Here is a 15877-nt window from a genome sequence, read left to right as displayed (position 1 = left end):
CAACGTTTGGTTTATGTTTTATAAGCATTTTTAATTTTATTGCTTAAATCGCATTTTCTCGGCGAGCTGAGCGCTTTTTCTGAATTGTGCCGCTCCCGTCACTCTGGTTAGGTTGGCATCGAAAAAAACGCTCTCGGGTGCTTTAGAGTGCCGAGTTTATTACTGCGCATTAAGAAATGACCACCTCCAACGTTTGGTTTATGTTTTATAAGCATTTTTAATTTTATTGCTTAAATCGCATTTTCTCGGCGAGCTGTGCCGCTCCCGTCACTCTGGTTAGGTTGGCATCGAAAAAAACGCTCTCGGGTGCTTTAGAGTGCCGAGTTTATTACTGCGCATTAAGAAATGACCACCTCCAACGTTTGGTTTATGTTTTATAAGCATTTTTAATTTTATTGCTTAAATCGCATTTTCTCGGCGAGCTGAGCACTTTTTCTGAATTGTGCCGCTCCCGTCACTCTGGTTAGGTTGGCATCGAAAAAAACGCTCTCGGGTGCTTTAGAGTGCCGAGTTTATCACTGCGCATGAAGAAATGACCACCTCCAACGTTTGGTTTATGTTTTATAAGCATTTTTAATTTTATTGCTTAAATCGCATTTTCTCGGCGAGCTGAGCGCTTTTTCTGAATTGTGCCGCTCCCGTCACTCTGGTTAGGTTGGCATCGAAAAAAACGCTCTCGGGTGCTTTAGAGTGCCGAGTTTATCACTGTGCATGAAGAAATGACCACCTCCAACGTTTGGTTTATGTTTTATAAGCATTTTTAATTTTATTTCTTAAATCGCATTTTCTCGGCGAGCTGAGCACTTTTTCTGAATTGTGCCGCTCCCGTCACTCTGGTTAGGTTGGCATCGAAAAAAACGCTCTCGGGTGCTTTAGAGTGCCGAGTTTATCACTGCGCATGAAGAAATGACCACCTCCAACGTTTGGTTTATGTTTTATAAGCATTTTTAATTTTATTGCTTAAATCGCATTTTCTCGGCGAGCTGAGCGCTTTTTCTGAATTGTGCCTGTCCCGTCACTCTGGTTAGGTTGGCATCGAAAAAAACGCTCTCGGGTGCTTTAGAGTGCCGAGTTATTCACTGCGCATGAAGAAATGACCACCTCCAACGTTTGGTTCATGTTTAATAAGCATTTTTAATTTTATTGCTTAAATCGCATTTTCTCGGCGAGCTGAGCGCTTTTTCTGAATTGTGCCGCTCCCGTCACTCTGGTTAGGTTGGCATCGAAAAAAACGCTCTCGGGTGCTTTAGAGTGCCGAGTTATTCACTGCGCATGAAGAAATGACAACCTCCAACGTTTGGTTTATGTTTAATAAGCATTTTTAATTTTATTGCTTAAATCGCATTTTCTCGGCGAGCTGAGCACTTTTTCTGAATTGTGCCGCTCCCGTCACTCTGGTTAGGTTGGCATCGAAAAAAACGCTCTCGGGTGCTTTAGAGTGCCGAGTTTATTACTGCGCATTAAGAAATGACCACCTCCAACGTTTGGTTTATGTTTTATAAGCATTTTTAATTTTATTTCTTAAATCGCATTTTCTCGGCGAGCTGAGCACTTTTTCTGAATTGTGCCGCTCCCGTCACTCTGGTTAGGTTGGCATCGAAAAAAACGCTCTCGGGTGCTTTAGAGTGCCGAGTTTATCACTGCGCATGAAGAAATGACCACCTCCAACGTTTGGTTTATGTTTTATAAGCATTTTTAATTTTATTGCTTAAATCGCATTTTCTCGGCGAGCTGAGCGCTTTTTCTGAATTGTGCCTGTCCCGTCACTCTGGTTAGGTTGGCATCGAAAAAAACGCTCTCGGGTGCTTTAGAGTGCCGAGTTATTCACTGCGCATGAAGAAATGACCACCTCCAACGTTTGGTTCATGTTTAATAAGCATTTTTAATTTTATTGCTTAAATCGCATTTTCTCGGCGAGCTGAGCGCTTTTTCTGAATTGTGCCGCTCCCGTCACTCTGGTTAGGTTGGCATCGAAAAAAACGCTCTCGGGTGCTTTAGAGTGCCGAGTTATTCACTGCGCATGAAGAAATGACAACCTCCAACGTTTGGTTTATGTTTAATAAGCATTTTTAATTTTATTGCTTAAATCGCATTTTCTCGGCGAGCTGAGCACTTTTTCTGAATTGTGCCGCTCCCGTCACTCTGGTTAGGTTGGCATCGAAAAAAACGCTCTCGGGTGCTTTAGAGTGCCGAGTTTATTACTGCGCATTAAGAAATGACCACCTCCAACGTTTGGTTTATGTTTTATAAGCATTTTTAATTTTATTGCTTAAATCGCATTTTCTCGGCGAGCTGAGCACTTTTTCTGAATTGTGCCGCTCCCGTCACTCTGGTTAGGTTGGCATCGAAAAAAACGCTCTCGGGTGCTTTAGAGTGCCGAGTTTATTACTGCGCATTAAGAAATGACCACCTCCAACGTTTGGTTATAAGCATTTTTAATTTTATTGCTTAAATCGCATTTTCTCGGCGAGCTGAGCACTTTTTCTGAATTGTGCCGCTCCCGTCACTCTGGTTAGGTTGGCATCGAAAAAAACGCTCTCGGGTGCTTTAGAGTGCCGAGTTTATTACTGCGCATTAAGAAATGACCACCTCCAACGTTTGGTTTATGTTTTATAAGCATTTTTAATTTTATTGCTTAAATCGCATTTTCTCGGCGAGCTGAGCACTTTTTCTGAATTGTGCCGCTCCCGTCACTCTGGTTAGGTTGGCATCCAAAAAAACGCTCTCGGGTGCTTTAGAGTGCCGAGTTTATTACTGCGCATTAAGAAATGACCACCTCCAACGTTTGGTTTATGTTTTATAAGCATTTTTAATTTCATTGCTTAAATCGCATTTTCTCGGCGAGCTTAGCACTTTTTCTGAATTGTGCCGCTCCCGTCACTTGGCATCGAAAAAAACGCTCTCGGGTGCTTTAGAATGCCGAGTTATTCACTGCGCATGAAGAAATGACCACCTCCAACGTTTGGTTCATGTTTTATAAGCATTTTTAATTTTATTGCTTAAATCGCATTTTCTCGGCGAGCTGAGCGCTTTTTCTGAATTGTGCCGCTCCCGTCACTCTGGTTAGGTTGGCATCGAAAAAAACGCTCTCGGGTGCTTTAGAGTGCCGAGTTTATTACTGCGCATTAAGAAATGACCACCTCCAACGTTTGGTTTATGTTTTATAAGCATTTTTAATTTTATTGCCTAAATCGCATTTTCTCGGCGAGCTGAGCACTTTTTCTGAATTGTGCCGCTCCCGTCACTCTGGTTAGGTTGGCATCGAAAAAAACGCTCTCGGGTGCTTTAGAGTGCCGAGTTTATTACTGCGCATTAAGAAATGACCACCTCCAACGTTTGGTTTATGTTTTATAAGCATTTTTAATTTTATTGCTTAAATCGCATTTTCTCGGCGAGCTGAGCACTTTTTCTGAATTGTGCCGCTCCCGTCGCTTAAATCGCATTTTCTCGGCGAGCTGAGCACTTTTTCTGAATTGTGCCGCTCCCGTCACTCTGGTTAGGTTGGCATCGAAAAAAACGCTCTCGGGTGCTTTAGAGTGCCGAGTTTATTACTGCGCATTAAGAAATGACCACCTCCAACGTTTGGTTTATGTTTTATAAGCATTTTTAATTTTATTGCTTAAATCGCATTTTCTCGGCGAGCTGAGCGCTTTTTCTGAATTGTGCCGCTCCCGTCACTCTGGTTATAGGTTGGCATCGAAAAAACGCTCTCGGGTGCTTTAGAGTGCCGAGTTTATTACTGCGCATTAAGAAATGACCACCTCCAACGTTTGGTTTATGTTTTATAAGCATTTTTAATTTTATTGCTTAAATCGCATTTTCTCGGCGAGCTGAGCACTTTTTCTGAATTGTGCCGTCCCGTCACTATAGGTTGGCATCGAAAAAAACGCTCACGGGTGCTTTAGAGTGCCGAGTTTATTACTGCGCATTAAGAAATGACCACCTCCAACGTTTGGTTTATGTTTTATAAGCATTTTTAATTTTATTGCTTAAATCGCATTTTCTCGGCGAGCTGAGCACTTTTTCTGAATTGTGCCGCTCCCGTCACTCTGGTTAGGTTGGCATCGAAAAAAACGCTCTCGGGTGCTTTAGAGTGCCGAGTTATTCACTGCGCATGGAGAAATGACCACCTCCAACGTTTGGTTTATGTTTTATAAGCATTTTTAATTTTATTGCTTAAATCGCATTTTCTCGGCGAGCTGAGCACTTTTTCTGAATTGTGCCGCTCCCGTCACTCTGGTTAGGTTGGCATCGAAAAAAACGCTCTCGGGTGCTTTAGAGTGCCGAGTTTATCACTGCGCATGAAGAAATGACCACCTCCAACGTTTGGTTTATGTTTTATAAGCATTTTTAATTTTATTGCTTAAATCGCATTTTCTCGGCGAGCTGAGCGCTTTTTCTGAATTGTGCCGCTCCCGTAACTCTGGTTAGGTTGGCATCGAAAAAAACGCTCTCGGGTGCTTTAGAGTGCCGAGTTTATTACTGCGCATTAGGAAATGACCACCTCCAACGTTTGGTTTATGTTTTATAAGCATTTTTAATTTTATTGCTTAAATCGCATTTTCTCGGCGAGCTGAGCGCTTTTTCTGAATTGTGCCGCTCCCGTCACTCTGGTTAGGTTGGCATCGAAAAAAACGCTCTCGGGTGCTTTAGAGTGCCAAGTTTATTACTGCGCATTAAGAAATGACCACCTCCAACGTTTGGTTTATGTTTTATAAGCATTTTTAATTTTATTGCTTAAATCGCATTTTCTCGGCGAGCTGTGCCGCTCCCGTCACTCTGGTTAGGTTGGCATCGAAAAAAACGCTCTCGGGTGCTTTAGAGTGCCGAGTTTATTACTGCGCATTAAGAAATGACCACCTCCAACGTTTGGTTTATGTTTTATAAGCATTTTTAATTTTATTGCTTAAATCGCATTTTCTCGGCGAGCTGAGCACTTTTTCTGAATTGTGCCGCTCCCGTCACTCTGGTTAGGTTGGCATCGAAAAAAACGCTCTCGGGTGCTTTAGAGTGCCGAGTTTATCACTGCGCATGAAGAAATGACCACCTCCAACGTTTGGTTTATGTTTTATAAGCATTTTTAATTTTATTGCTTAAATCGCATTTTCTCGGCGAGCTGAGCGCTTTTTCTGAATTGTGCCGCTCCCGTCACTCTGGTTAGGTTGGCATCGAAAAAAACGCTCTCGGGTGCTTTAGAGTGCCGAGTTTATCACTGCGCATGAAGAAATGACCACCTCCAACGTTTGGTTTATGTTTTATAAGCATTTTTAATTTTATTTCTTAAATCGCATTTTCTCGGCGAGCTGAGCACTTTTTCTGAATTGTGCCGCTCCCGTCACTCTGGTTAGGTTGGCATCGAAAAAAACGCTCTCGGGTGCTTTAGAGTGCCGAGTTTATCACTGCGCATGAAGAAATGACCACCTCCAACGTTTGGTTTATGTTTTATAAGCATTTTTAATTTTATTGCTTAAATCGCATTTTCTCGGCGAGCTGAGCGCTTTTTCTGAATTGTGCCTGTCCCGTCACTCTGGTTAGGTTGGCATCGAAAAAAACGCTCTCGGGTGCTTTAGAGTGCCGAGTTATTCACTGCGCATGAAGAAATGACCACCTCCAACGTTTGGTTCATGTTTAATAAGCATTTTTAATTTTATTGCTTAAATCGCATTTTCTCGGCGAGCTGAGCGCTTTTTCTGAATTGTGCCGCTCCCGTCACTCTGGTTAGGTTGGCATCGAAAAAAACGCTCTCGGGTGCTTTAGAGTGCCGAGTTATTCACTGCGCATGAAGAAATGACAACCTCCAACGTTTGGTTTATGTTTAATAAGCATTTTTAATTTTATTGCTTAAATCGCATTTTCTCGGCGAGCTGAGCACTTTTTCTGAATTGTGCCGCTCCCGTCACTCTGGTTAGGTTGGCATCGAAAAAAACGCTCTCGGGTGCTTTAGAGTGCCGAGTTTATTACTGCGCATTAAGAAATGACCACCTCCAACGTTTGGTTTATGTTTTATAAGCATTTTTAATTTTATTGCTTAAATCGCATTTTCTCGGCGAGCTGAGCACTTTTTCTGAATTGTGCCGCTCCCGTCACTCTGGTTAGGTTGGCATCGAAAAAAACGCTCTCGGGTGCTTTAGAGTGCCGAGTTTATTACTGCGCATTAAGAAATGACCACCTCCAACGTTTGGTTATAAGCATTTTTAATTTTATTGCTTAAATCGCATTTTCTCGGCGAGCTGAGCACTTTTTCTGAATTGTGCCGCTCCCGTCACTCTGGTTAGGTTGGCATCGAAAAAAACGCTCTCGGGTGCTTTAGAGTGCCGAGTTTATTACTGCGCATTGGGAAATGACCACCTCCAACGTTTGGTTTATGTTTTATAAGCATTTTTAATTTTATTGCTTAAATCGCATTTTCTCGGCGAGCTGAGCACTTTTTCTGAATTGTGCCGCTCCCGTCACTCTGGTTAGGTTGGCATCGAAAAAAACGCTCTCGGGTGCTTTAGAGTGCCGAGTTTATTACTGCGCATTAAGAAATGACCACCTCCAACGTTTGGTTTATGTTTTATAAGCATTTTTAATTTTATTGCTCAAATCGCATTTTCTCGGCGAGCTGAGCGCTTTTTCTGAATTGTGCCGCTCCCGTCACTCTGGTTAGGTTGGCATCGAAAAAAACGCTCTCGGGTGCTTTAGAGTGCCGAGTTTATCACTGCGCATGAAGAAATGACCACCTCCAACGTTTGGTTTATGTTTTATAAGCATTTTTAATTTTATTGCTTAAATCGCATTTTCTCGGCGAGCTGAGCGCTTTTTCTGAATTGTGCCGCTCCCGTAACTCTGGTTAGGTTGGCATCGAAAAAAACGCTCTCGGGTGCTTTAGAGTGCCGAGTTTATCACTGCGCATGAAGAAATGACCACTTCCAACGTTTGGTTTATGTTTTATAAGCATTTTTAATTTTATTGCTTAAATCGCATTTTCTCGGCGAGCTGAGCACTTTTTCTGAATTGTGCCGCTCCCGTCACTCTGGTTAGGTTGGCATCGAAAAAAACGCTCTCGGGTGCTCTAGAGTGCCGAGTTTATTACTGCGCATTAAGAAATGACCACCTCCAACGTTTGGTTTATGTTTTATAAGCATTTTTAATTTTATTGCTTAAATCGCATTTTTTCGGCGAGCTGAGCACTTTTTCTGAATTGTGCCGCTCCCGTCACTCTGGTTAGGTTGGCATCGAAAAAAACGCTCTCGGGTGCTTTAGAGTGCCGAGTTTATTACTGCGCATTAAGAAATGACCACCTCCAACGTTTGGTTTATGTTTTATAAGCATTTTTAATTTTATTGCTTAAATCGCATTTTCTCGGCGAGCTGAGCACTTTTTCTGAATTGTGCCGCTCCCGTCACTCTGGTTAGGTTGGCATCGAAAAAAACGCTCTCGGGTGCTTTAGAGTGCCGAGTTATTCACTGCGCATGAAGAAATGACCACCTCCAACGTTTGGTTTATGTTTTATAAGCATTTTTAATTTTATTGCTTAAATCGCATTTTCTCGGCGAGCTGAGCACTTTTTCTGAATTGTGCCGCTCCCGTCACTCTGGTTAGGTTGGCATCGAAAAAAACGCTCTCGGGTGCTTTAGAGTGCCGAGTTTATCACTGCGCATGAAGAAATGACCACCTCCAACGTTTGGTTTATGTTTTATAAGCATTTTTAATTTTATTACTTAAATCGCATTTTCTCGGCGAGCTGAGCGCTTTTTCTGAATTGTGCCGCTCCCGTCACTCTGGTTAGGTTGGCATCGAAAAAAACGCTCTCGGGTGCTTTAGAGTGCCGAGTTATTCACTGCGCATGAAGAAATGACCACCTCCAATGTTTGGTTTATGTTTAATAAGCATTTTTAATTGTATTGCTTAAATCGCATTTTCTCGGCGAGCTGAGCGCTTTTTCTGAATTGTGCCGCTCCCGTCACTCTGGTTAGGTTGGCATCGAAAAAAACGCTCTCGGGTGCTTTAGAGTGCCGAGTTATTCACTGCGCATGAAGTAATGACCACCTCCAACGTTTGGTTTATGTTTAATAAGCATTTTTAATTTTATTGCTTAAATCGCATTTTCTCGGCGAGCTGAGCACTTTTTCTGAATTGTGCCGCTCCCGTCACTCTGGTTAGGTTGGCATCGAAAAAAACGCTCTCGGGTGCTTTAGAGTGCCGAGTTTATTACTGCGCATTAGGAAATGACCACCTCCAACGTTTGGTTTATGTTTTATAAGCATTTTTAATTTTATTGCTTAAATCGCATTTTCTCGGCGAGCTTAGCACTTTTTCTGAATTGTGCCGCTCCCGTCACTTGGCATCGAAAAAAACGCTCTCGGGTGCTTTAGAATGCCGAGTTATTCACTGCGCATGAAGAAATGACCACCTCCAACGTTTGGTTTATGTTTTATAAGCATTTTTAATTTTATTGCTTAAATCGCATTTTCTCGGCGAGCTGAGCGCTTTTTCTGAATTGTGCCGCTCCCGTCACTCTGGTTAGGTTGGCATCGAAAAAAACGCTCTCGGGTGCTTTAGAGTGCCGAGTTTATTACTGCGCATTAAGAAATGACCACCTCCAACGTTTGGTTTATGTTTTATAAGCATTTTTTATTTTATTGCCTAAATCGCATTTTCTCGGCGAGCTGAGCACTTTTTCTGAATTGTGCCGCTCCCGTCACTCTGGTTAGGTTGGCATCGAAAAAAACGCTCTCGGGTGCTTTAGAGTGCCGAGTTTATTACTGCGCATTAAGAAATGACCACCTCCAACGTTTGGTTTATGTTTTATAAGCATTTTTAATTTTATTGCTTAAATCGCATTTTCTCGGCGAGCTGAGCACTTTTTCTGAATTGTGCCGCTCCCGTCACTCTGGTTAGGTTGGCATCGAAAAAAACGCTCTCGGGTGCTTTAGAGTGCCGAGTTTATTACTGCGCATTAAGAAATGACCACCTCCAACGTTTGGTTTATGTTTTATAAGCATTTTTAATTTTATTGCTTAAATCGCATTTTCTCGGCGAGCTGAGCACTTTTTCTGAATTGTGCCGCTCCCGTCACTCTGGTTAGGTTGGCATCGAAAAAAACGCTTTTGGGTGCTTTAGAGTGCTGAGTTATTCACTGCGCATGAAGAAATGACCACCTCCAACGTTTGGTTTATGTTTAATAAGCATTTTTAATTTTATTGCTTAAATCGCATTTTCTCGGCGAGCTGAGCACTTTTTCTGAATTGTGCCGCTCCCGTCACTCTGGTTAGGTTGGCATCGAAAAAAACGCTCTCGGGTGCTTTAGAGTGCCGAGTTTATTACTGCGCATTAAGAAATGACCACCTCCAACGTTTGGTTTATGTTTTATAAGCATTTTTAATTTTATTGCTTAAATCGCATTTTCTCGGCGAGCTGAGCACTTTTTCTGAATTGTGCCGCTCCCGTCACTCTGGTTAGGTTGGCATCGAAAAAAACGCTCTCGGGTGCTTTAGAGTGCCGAGTTTATTACTGCGCATTAAGAAATGACCACCTCCAACGTTTGGTTTATGTTTTATAAGCATTTTTAATTTTATTGCTTAAATCGCATTTTCTCGGCGAGCTGAGCGCTTTTTCTGAATTGTGCCGCTCCCGTCACTCTGGTTAGGTTGGCATCGAAAAAAACGCTCTCGGGTGCTTTAGAGTGCCGAGTTATTCACTGCGCATGAAGAAATGACCACCTCCAACGTTTGGTTTATGTTTAATAAGCATTTTTAATTTTATTGCTTAAATCGCATTTTCTCGGCGAGCTGAGCACTTTTTCTGAATTGTGCCGCTCCCGTCACTCTGGTTAGGTTGGCATCGAAAAAAACGCTCTCAGGTGCTTTAGAGTGCCGAGTTTATTACTGCGCATTAAGAAATGACCACCTCCAACGTTTGGTTTATGTTTTATAAGCATTTTTAATTTTATTGCTTAAATCGCATTTTCTCGGCGAGCTGAGCGCTTTTTCTGAATTGTGCCGCTCCCGTCACTCTGGTTAGGTTGGCATCGAAAAAAACGCTTTCGGGTGCTTTAGAGTGCCGAGTTATTCACTGCGCATGAAGAAATGACCACCTCCAACGTTTGGTTTATGTTTAATAAGCATTTTTAATTTTATTGCTTAAATCGCATTTTCTCGGCGAGCTGAGCACTTTTTCTGAATTGTGCCGCTCCCGTCACTCTGGTTAGGTTGGCATCGAAAAAAACGCTCTCGGGTGCTTTAGAGTGCCGAGTTTATTACTGCGCATTAAGAAATGACCACCTCCAACGTTTGGTTTATGTTTTATAAGCATTTTTAATTTTATTGCTTAAATCGCATTTTCTCGGCGAGCTGAGCACTTTTTCTGAATTGTGCCGCTCCCGTCACTCTGGTTAGGTTGGCATCGAAAAAAACGCTCTCGGGTGCTTTAGAGTGCCGAGTTTATCACTGCGCATGAAGAAATGACCACCTCCAACGTTTGGTTTATGTTTTATAAGCATTTTTAATTTTATTGCTTAAATCGCATTTTCTCGGCGAGCTGAGCACTTTTTCTGAATTGTGCCGCTCCCGTCACTCTGGTTAGGTTGGCATCGAAAAAAACGCTCTCGGGTGCTTTAGAGTGCCGAGTTTATTACTGCGCATTAAGAAATGACCACCTCCAACGTTTGGTTTATGTTTTATAAGCATTTTTAATTTTATTGCTTAAATCGCATTTTCTCGGCGAGCTGAGCACTTTTTCTGAATTGTGCCGCTCCCGTCACTTGGCATCGAAAAAAACGCTCTCGGGTGCTTTAGAGTGCCGAGTTATTCACTGCGCATGAAGAAATGACCACCTCCAACGTTTGGTTTATGTTTTATAAGCATTTTTAATTTTATTGCTTAAATCGCATTTTCTCGGCGAGCTGAGCGCTTTTTCTGAATTGTGCCGCTCCCGTCACTCTGGTTAGGTTGGCATCGAAAAAAACGCTCTCGGGTGCTTTAGAGTGCCGAGTTTATTACTGCGCATTAAGAAATGACCACCTCCAACGTTTGGTTTATGTTTTATAAGCATTTTTAATTTTATTGCCTAAATCGCATTTTCTCGGCGAGCTGAGCACTTTTTCTGAATTGTGCCGCTCCCGTCACTCTGGTTAGGTTGGCATCGAAAAAAACGCTCTCGGGTGCTTTAGAGTGCCGAGTTTATTACTGCGCATTAAGAAATGACCACCTCCAACTTTTGGTTTATGTTTTATAAGCATTTTTAATTTTATTGCTTAAATCGCATTTTCTCGGCGAGCTGAGCACTTTTTCTGAATTGTGCCGCTCCCGTCACTCTGGTTAGGTTGGCATCGAAAAAAACGCTCTCCGGGTGCTTTAGAGTGCCGAGTTATTCACTGCGCATGAAGAAATGACCACCTCCAACGTTTGGTTTATGTTTAATAAGCATTTTTAATTTTATTGCTTGAATCGCATTTTCTCGGCGAGCTGAGCACTTTTTCTGAATTGTGCCGCTCCCGTCACTCTGGTTAGGTTGGCATCGAAAAAAACGCTCTCGGGTGCTTTAGAGTGCCGAGTTTATCACTGCGCATGAAGAAATGACCACCTCCAACGTTTGGTTTATGTTTTATAAGCATTTTTAATTTTATTGCTTAAATCGCATTTTCTCGGCGAGCTGAGCGCTTTTTCTGAATTGTGCCGCTCCCGTCACTCTGGTTAGGTTGGCATCGAAAAAAACGCTCTCGGGTGCTTTAGAGTGCCGAGTTTATCACTGCGCATGAAGAAATGACCACCTCCAACGTTTGGTTTATGTTTTATAAGCATTTTTAATTTTATTTCTTAAATCGCATTTTCTCGGCGAGCTGAGCACTTTTTCTGAATTGTGCCGCTCCCGTCACTCTGGTTAGGTTGGCATCGAAAAAAACGCTCTCGGGTGCTTTAGAGTGCCGAGTTTATCACTGCGCATGAAGAAATGACCACCTCCAACGTTTGGTTTATGTTTTATAAGCATTTTTAATTTTATTGCTTAAATCGCATTTTCTCGGCGAGCTGAGCGCTTTTTCTGAATTGTGCCTGTCCCGTCACTCTGGTGTTGGCATCGAAAAAAACGCTCTCGGGTGCTTTAGAGTGCCGAGTTATTCACTGCGCATGAAGAAATGACCACCTCCAACGTTTGGTTTATGTTTAATAAGCATTTTTAATTTTATTGCTTAAATCGCATTTTCTCGGCGAGCTGAGCGCTTTTTCTGAATTGTGCCGCTCCCGTCACTCTGATTAGGTTGGCATCGAAAAAAACGCTCTCGGGTGCTTTAGAGTGCCGAGTTATTCACTGCGCATGAAGAAATGACAACCTCCAACGTTTGGTTTATGTTTAATAAGCATTTTTAATTTTATTGCTTAAATCGCATTTTCTCGGCGAGCTGAGCACTTTTTCTGAATTGTGCCGCTCCCGTCACTCTGGTTAGGTTGGCATCGAAAAAAACGCTCTCGGGTGCTTTAGAGTGCCGAGTTTATTACTGCGCATTAAGAAATGACCACCTCCAACGTTTGGTTTATGTTTTATAAGCATTTTTAATTTTATTGCTTAAATCGCATTTTCTCGGCGAGCTGAGCGCTTTTTCTGAATTGTGCCGCTCCCGTCACTCTGGTTAGGTTGGCATCGAAAAAAACGCTCTCGGGTGCTTTAGAGTGCCGAGTTTATTACTGCGCATTAAGAAATGACCACCTCCAACGTTTGGTTTATGTTTTATAAGCATTTTTAATTTTATTGCTTAAATCGCATTTTCTCGGCGAGCTGAGCACTTTTTCTGAATTGTGCCGTCCCGTCACTCTGGTTAGGTTGGCATCGAAAAAAACGCTCACGGGTGCTTTAGAGTGCCGAGTTTATTACTGCGCATTAAGAAATGACCACCTCCAACGTTTTGTTTATGTTTTATAAGCATTTTTAATTTTATTGCTTAAATCGCATTTTCTCGGCGAGCTGAGCACTTTTTCTGAATTGTGCCGCTCCCGTCACTCTGGTTAGGTTGGCATCGAAAAAAACGCTCTCGGGTGCTTTAGAGTGCTGAATTATTCACTGCGCATGGAGAAATGACCACCTCCAACGTTTGGTTTATGTTTTATAAGCATTTTTAATTTTATTGCTTAAATCGCATTTTCTCGGCGAGCTGAGCACTTTTTCTGAATTGTGCCGCTCCCGTCACTCTGGTTAGGTTGGCATCGAAAAAAACGCTCTCGGGTGCTTTAGAGTGCCGAGTTTATCACTGCGCATGAAGAAATGACCACCTCCAACGTTTGGTTTATGTTTTATAAGCATTTTTAATTTTATTGCTTAAATCGCATTTTCTCGGCGAGCTGAGCGCTTTTTCTGAATTGTGCCGCTCCCGTCACTCTGGTTAGGTTGGCATCGAAAAAAACGCTCTCGGGTGCTTTAGAGTGCCGAGTTTATCACTGCGCATGAAGAAATGACCACCTCCAACGTTTGGTTTATGTTTTATAAGCATTTTTAATTTTATTGCTTAAATCGCATTTTCTCGGCGAGCTGAGCGCTTTTTCTGAATTGTGCCGCTCCCGTAACTCTGGTTAGGTTGGCATCGAAAAAAACGCTCTCGGGTGCTTTAGAGTGCCGAGTTTATCACTGCGCATGAAGAAATGACCACTTCCAACGTTTGGTTTATGTTTTATAAGCATTTTTAATTTTATTGCTTAAATCGCATTTTCTCGGCGAACTGAGCGCTTTTTCTGAATTGTGCCGCTCCCGTAACTCTGGTTAGGTTGGCATCGAAAAAAACGCTCTCGGGTGCTTTAGAGTGCCGAGTTTATCACTGCGCATGAAGAAATGACCACTTCCAACGTTTGGTTTATGTTTTATAAGCATTTTTAATTTTATTGCTTAAATCGCATTTTCTCGGCGAGCTGAGCACTTTTTCTGAATTGTGCCGCTCCCGTCACTCTGGTTAGGTTGGCATCGAAAAAAACGCTCTCGGGTGCTCTAGAGTGCCGAGTTTATTACTGCGCATTAAGAAATGACCACCTCCAACGTTTGGTTTATGTTTTATAAGCATTTTTAATTTTATTGCTTAAATCGCATTTTCTCGGCGAGCTGAGCACTTTTTCTGAATTGTGCCGCTCCCGTCACTCTGGTTAGGTTGGCATCGAAAAAAACGCTCTCGGGTGCTTTAGAGTGCCGAGTTATTCACTGCGCATGAAGAAATGACCACCTCCAACGTTTGGTTTATGTTTTATAAGCATTTTTAATTTTATTGCTTAAATCGCATTTTCTCGGCGAGCTGAGCACTTTTTCTGAATTGTGCCGCTCCCGTCACTCTGGTTAGGTTGGCATCGAAAAAAACGCTCTCGGGTGCTTTAGAGTGCCGAGTTTATCACTGCGCATGAAGAAATGACCACCTCCAACGTTTGGTTTATGTTTTATAAGCATTTATAATTTTATTGCTTAAATCGCATTTTCTCGGCGAGCTGACCGCTTTTTCTGAATTGTGCCGCTCCCGTCACTCTGGTTAGGTTGGCATCGAAAAAAACGCTCTCGGGTGCTTTAGAGTGCCGAGTTATTCACTGCGCATGAAGAAATGACCACCTCCAACGTTTGGTTTATGTTTAATAAGCATTTTTAATTTTATTGCTTAAATCGCATTTTCTCGGCGAGCTGAGCGCTTTTTCTGAATTGTGCCGCTCCCGTAACTCTGGTTAGGTTGGCATCGAAAAAAACGCTCTCGGGTGCTTTAGAGTGCCGAGTTTATCACAGCGCATGAAGAAATGACCACTTCCAACGTTTGGTTTATGTTTTATAAGCATTTTTAATTTTATTGCTTAAATCGCATTTTCTCGGCGAGCTGAGCGCTTTTTCTGAATTGTGCCGCTCCCGTAACTCTGGTTAGGTTGGCATAAAAAAAAACGCTCTCGGGTGCTTTAGAGTGCCGAGTTTATCACTGCGCATGAAGAAATGACCACTTCCAACGTTTGGTTTATGTTTTATAAGCATTTTTAATTTTATTGCTTAAATCGCATTTTCTCGGCGAGCTGAGCACTTTTTCTGAATTGTGCCGCTCCCGTCACTCTGGTTAGGTTGGCATCGAAAAAAACGCTCTCGGGTGCTCTAGAGTGCCGAGTTTATTACTGCGCATTAAGAAATGACCACCTCCAACGTTTGGTTTATGTTTTATAAGCATTTTTAATTTTATTGCTTAAATCGCATTTTCTCGGCGAGCTGAGCACTTTTTCTGAATTGTGCCGCTCCCGTCACTCTGGTTAGGTTGGCATCGAAAAAAACGCTCTCGGGTGCTTTAGAGTGCCGAGTTATTCACTGCGCATGAAGAAATGACCACCTCCAACGTTTGGTTTATGTTTTATAAGCATTTTTAATTTTATTGCTTAAATCGCATTTTCTCGGCGAGCTGAGCACTTTTTCTGAATTGTGCCGCTCCCGTCACTCTGGTTAGGTTGGCATCGAAAAAAACGCTCTCGGGTGCTTTAGAGTGCCGAGTTTATCACTGCGCATGAAGAAATGACCACCTCCAACGTTTGGTTTATGTTTTATAAGCATTTTTAATTTTATTGCTTAAATCGCATTTTCTCGGCGAGCTGAGCGCTTTTTCTGAATTGTGCCGCTCCCGTCACTCTGGTTAGATTGGCATCGAAAAAAACGCTCTCGGGTGCTTTGGAGTGCCGAGTTATTCACTGCGCATGAAGAAATGACCACCTCCAACGTTTGGTTTATGTTTAATAAGCATTTTTAATTTTATTGCTTAAATCGCATTTTCTCGGCGAGCTGAGCGCTTTTTCTGAATTGTGCCGCTCCCGTCACTCTGGTTAGGTTGGCATCGAAAAAAACGCTCTCGGGTGCTTTAGAGTGCCGAGTTATTCACTGCGCAAGAAGAAATGACCACCTCCACCGTTTGGTT

The sequence above is a fragment of the Syngnathus typhle genome, linkage group LG2 (genome assembly GCF_033458585.1).
Source record: "Syngnathus typhle isolate RoL2023-S1 ecotype Sweden linkage group LG2, RoL_Styp_1.0, whole genome shotgun sequence".
Lineage (NCBI taxonomy): Eukaryota > Metazoa > Chordata > Actinopteri > Syngnathiformes > Syngnathidae > Syngnathus > Syngnathus typhle.
This window is presented reverse-complemented; position numbering follows the sequence as displayed.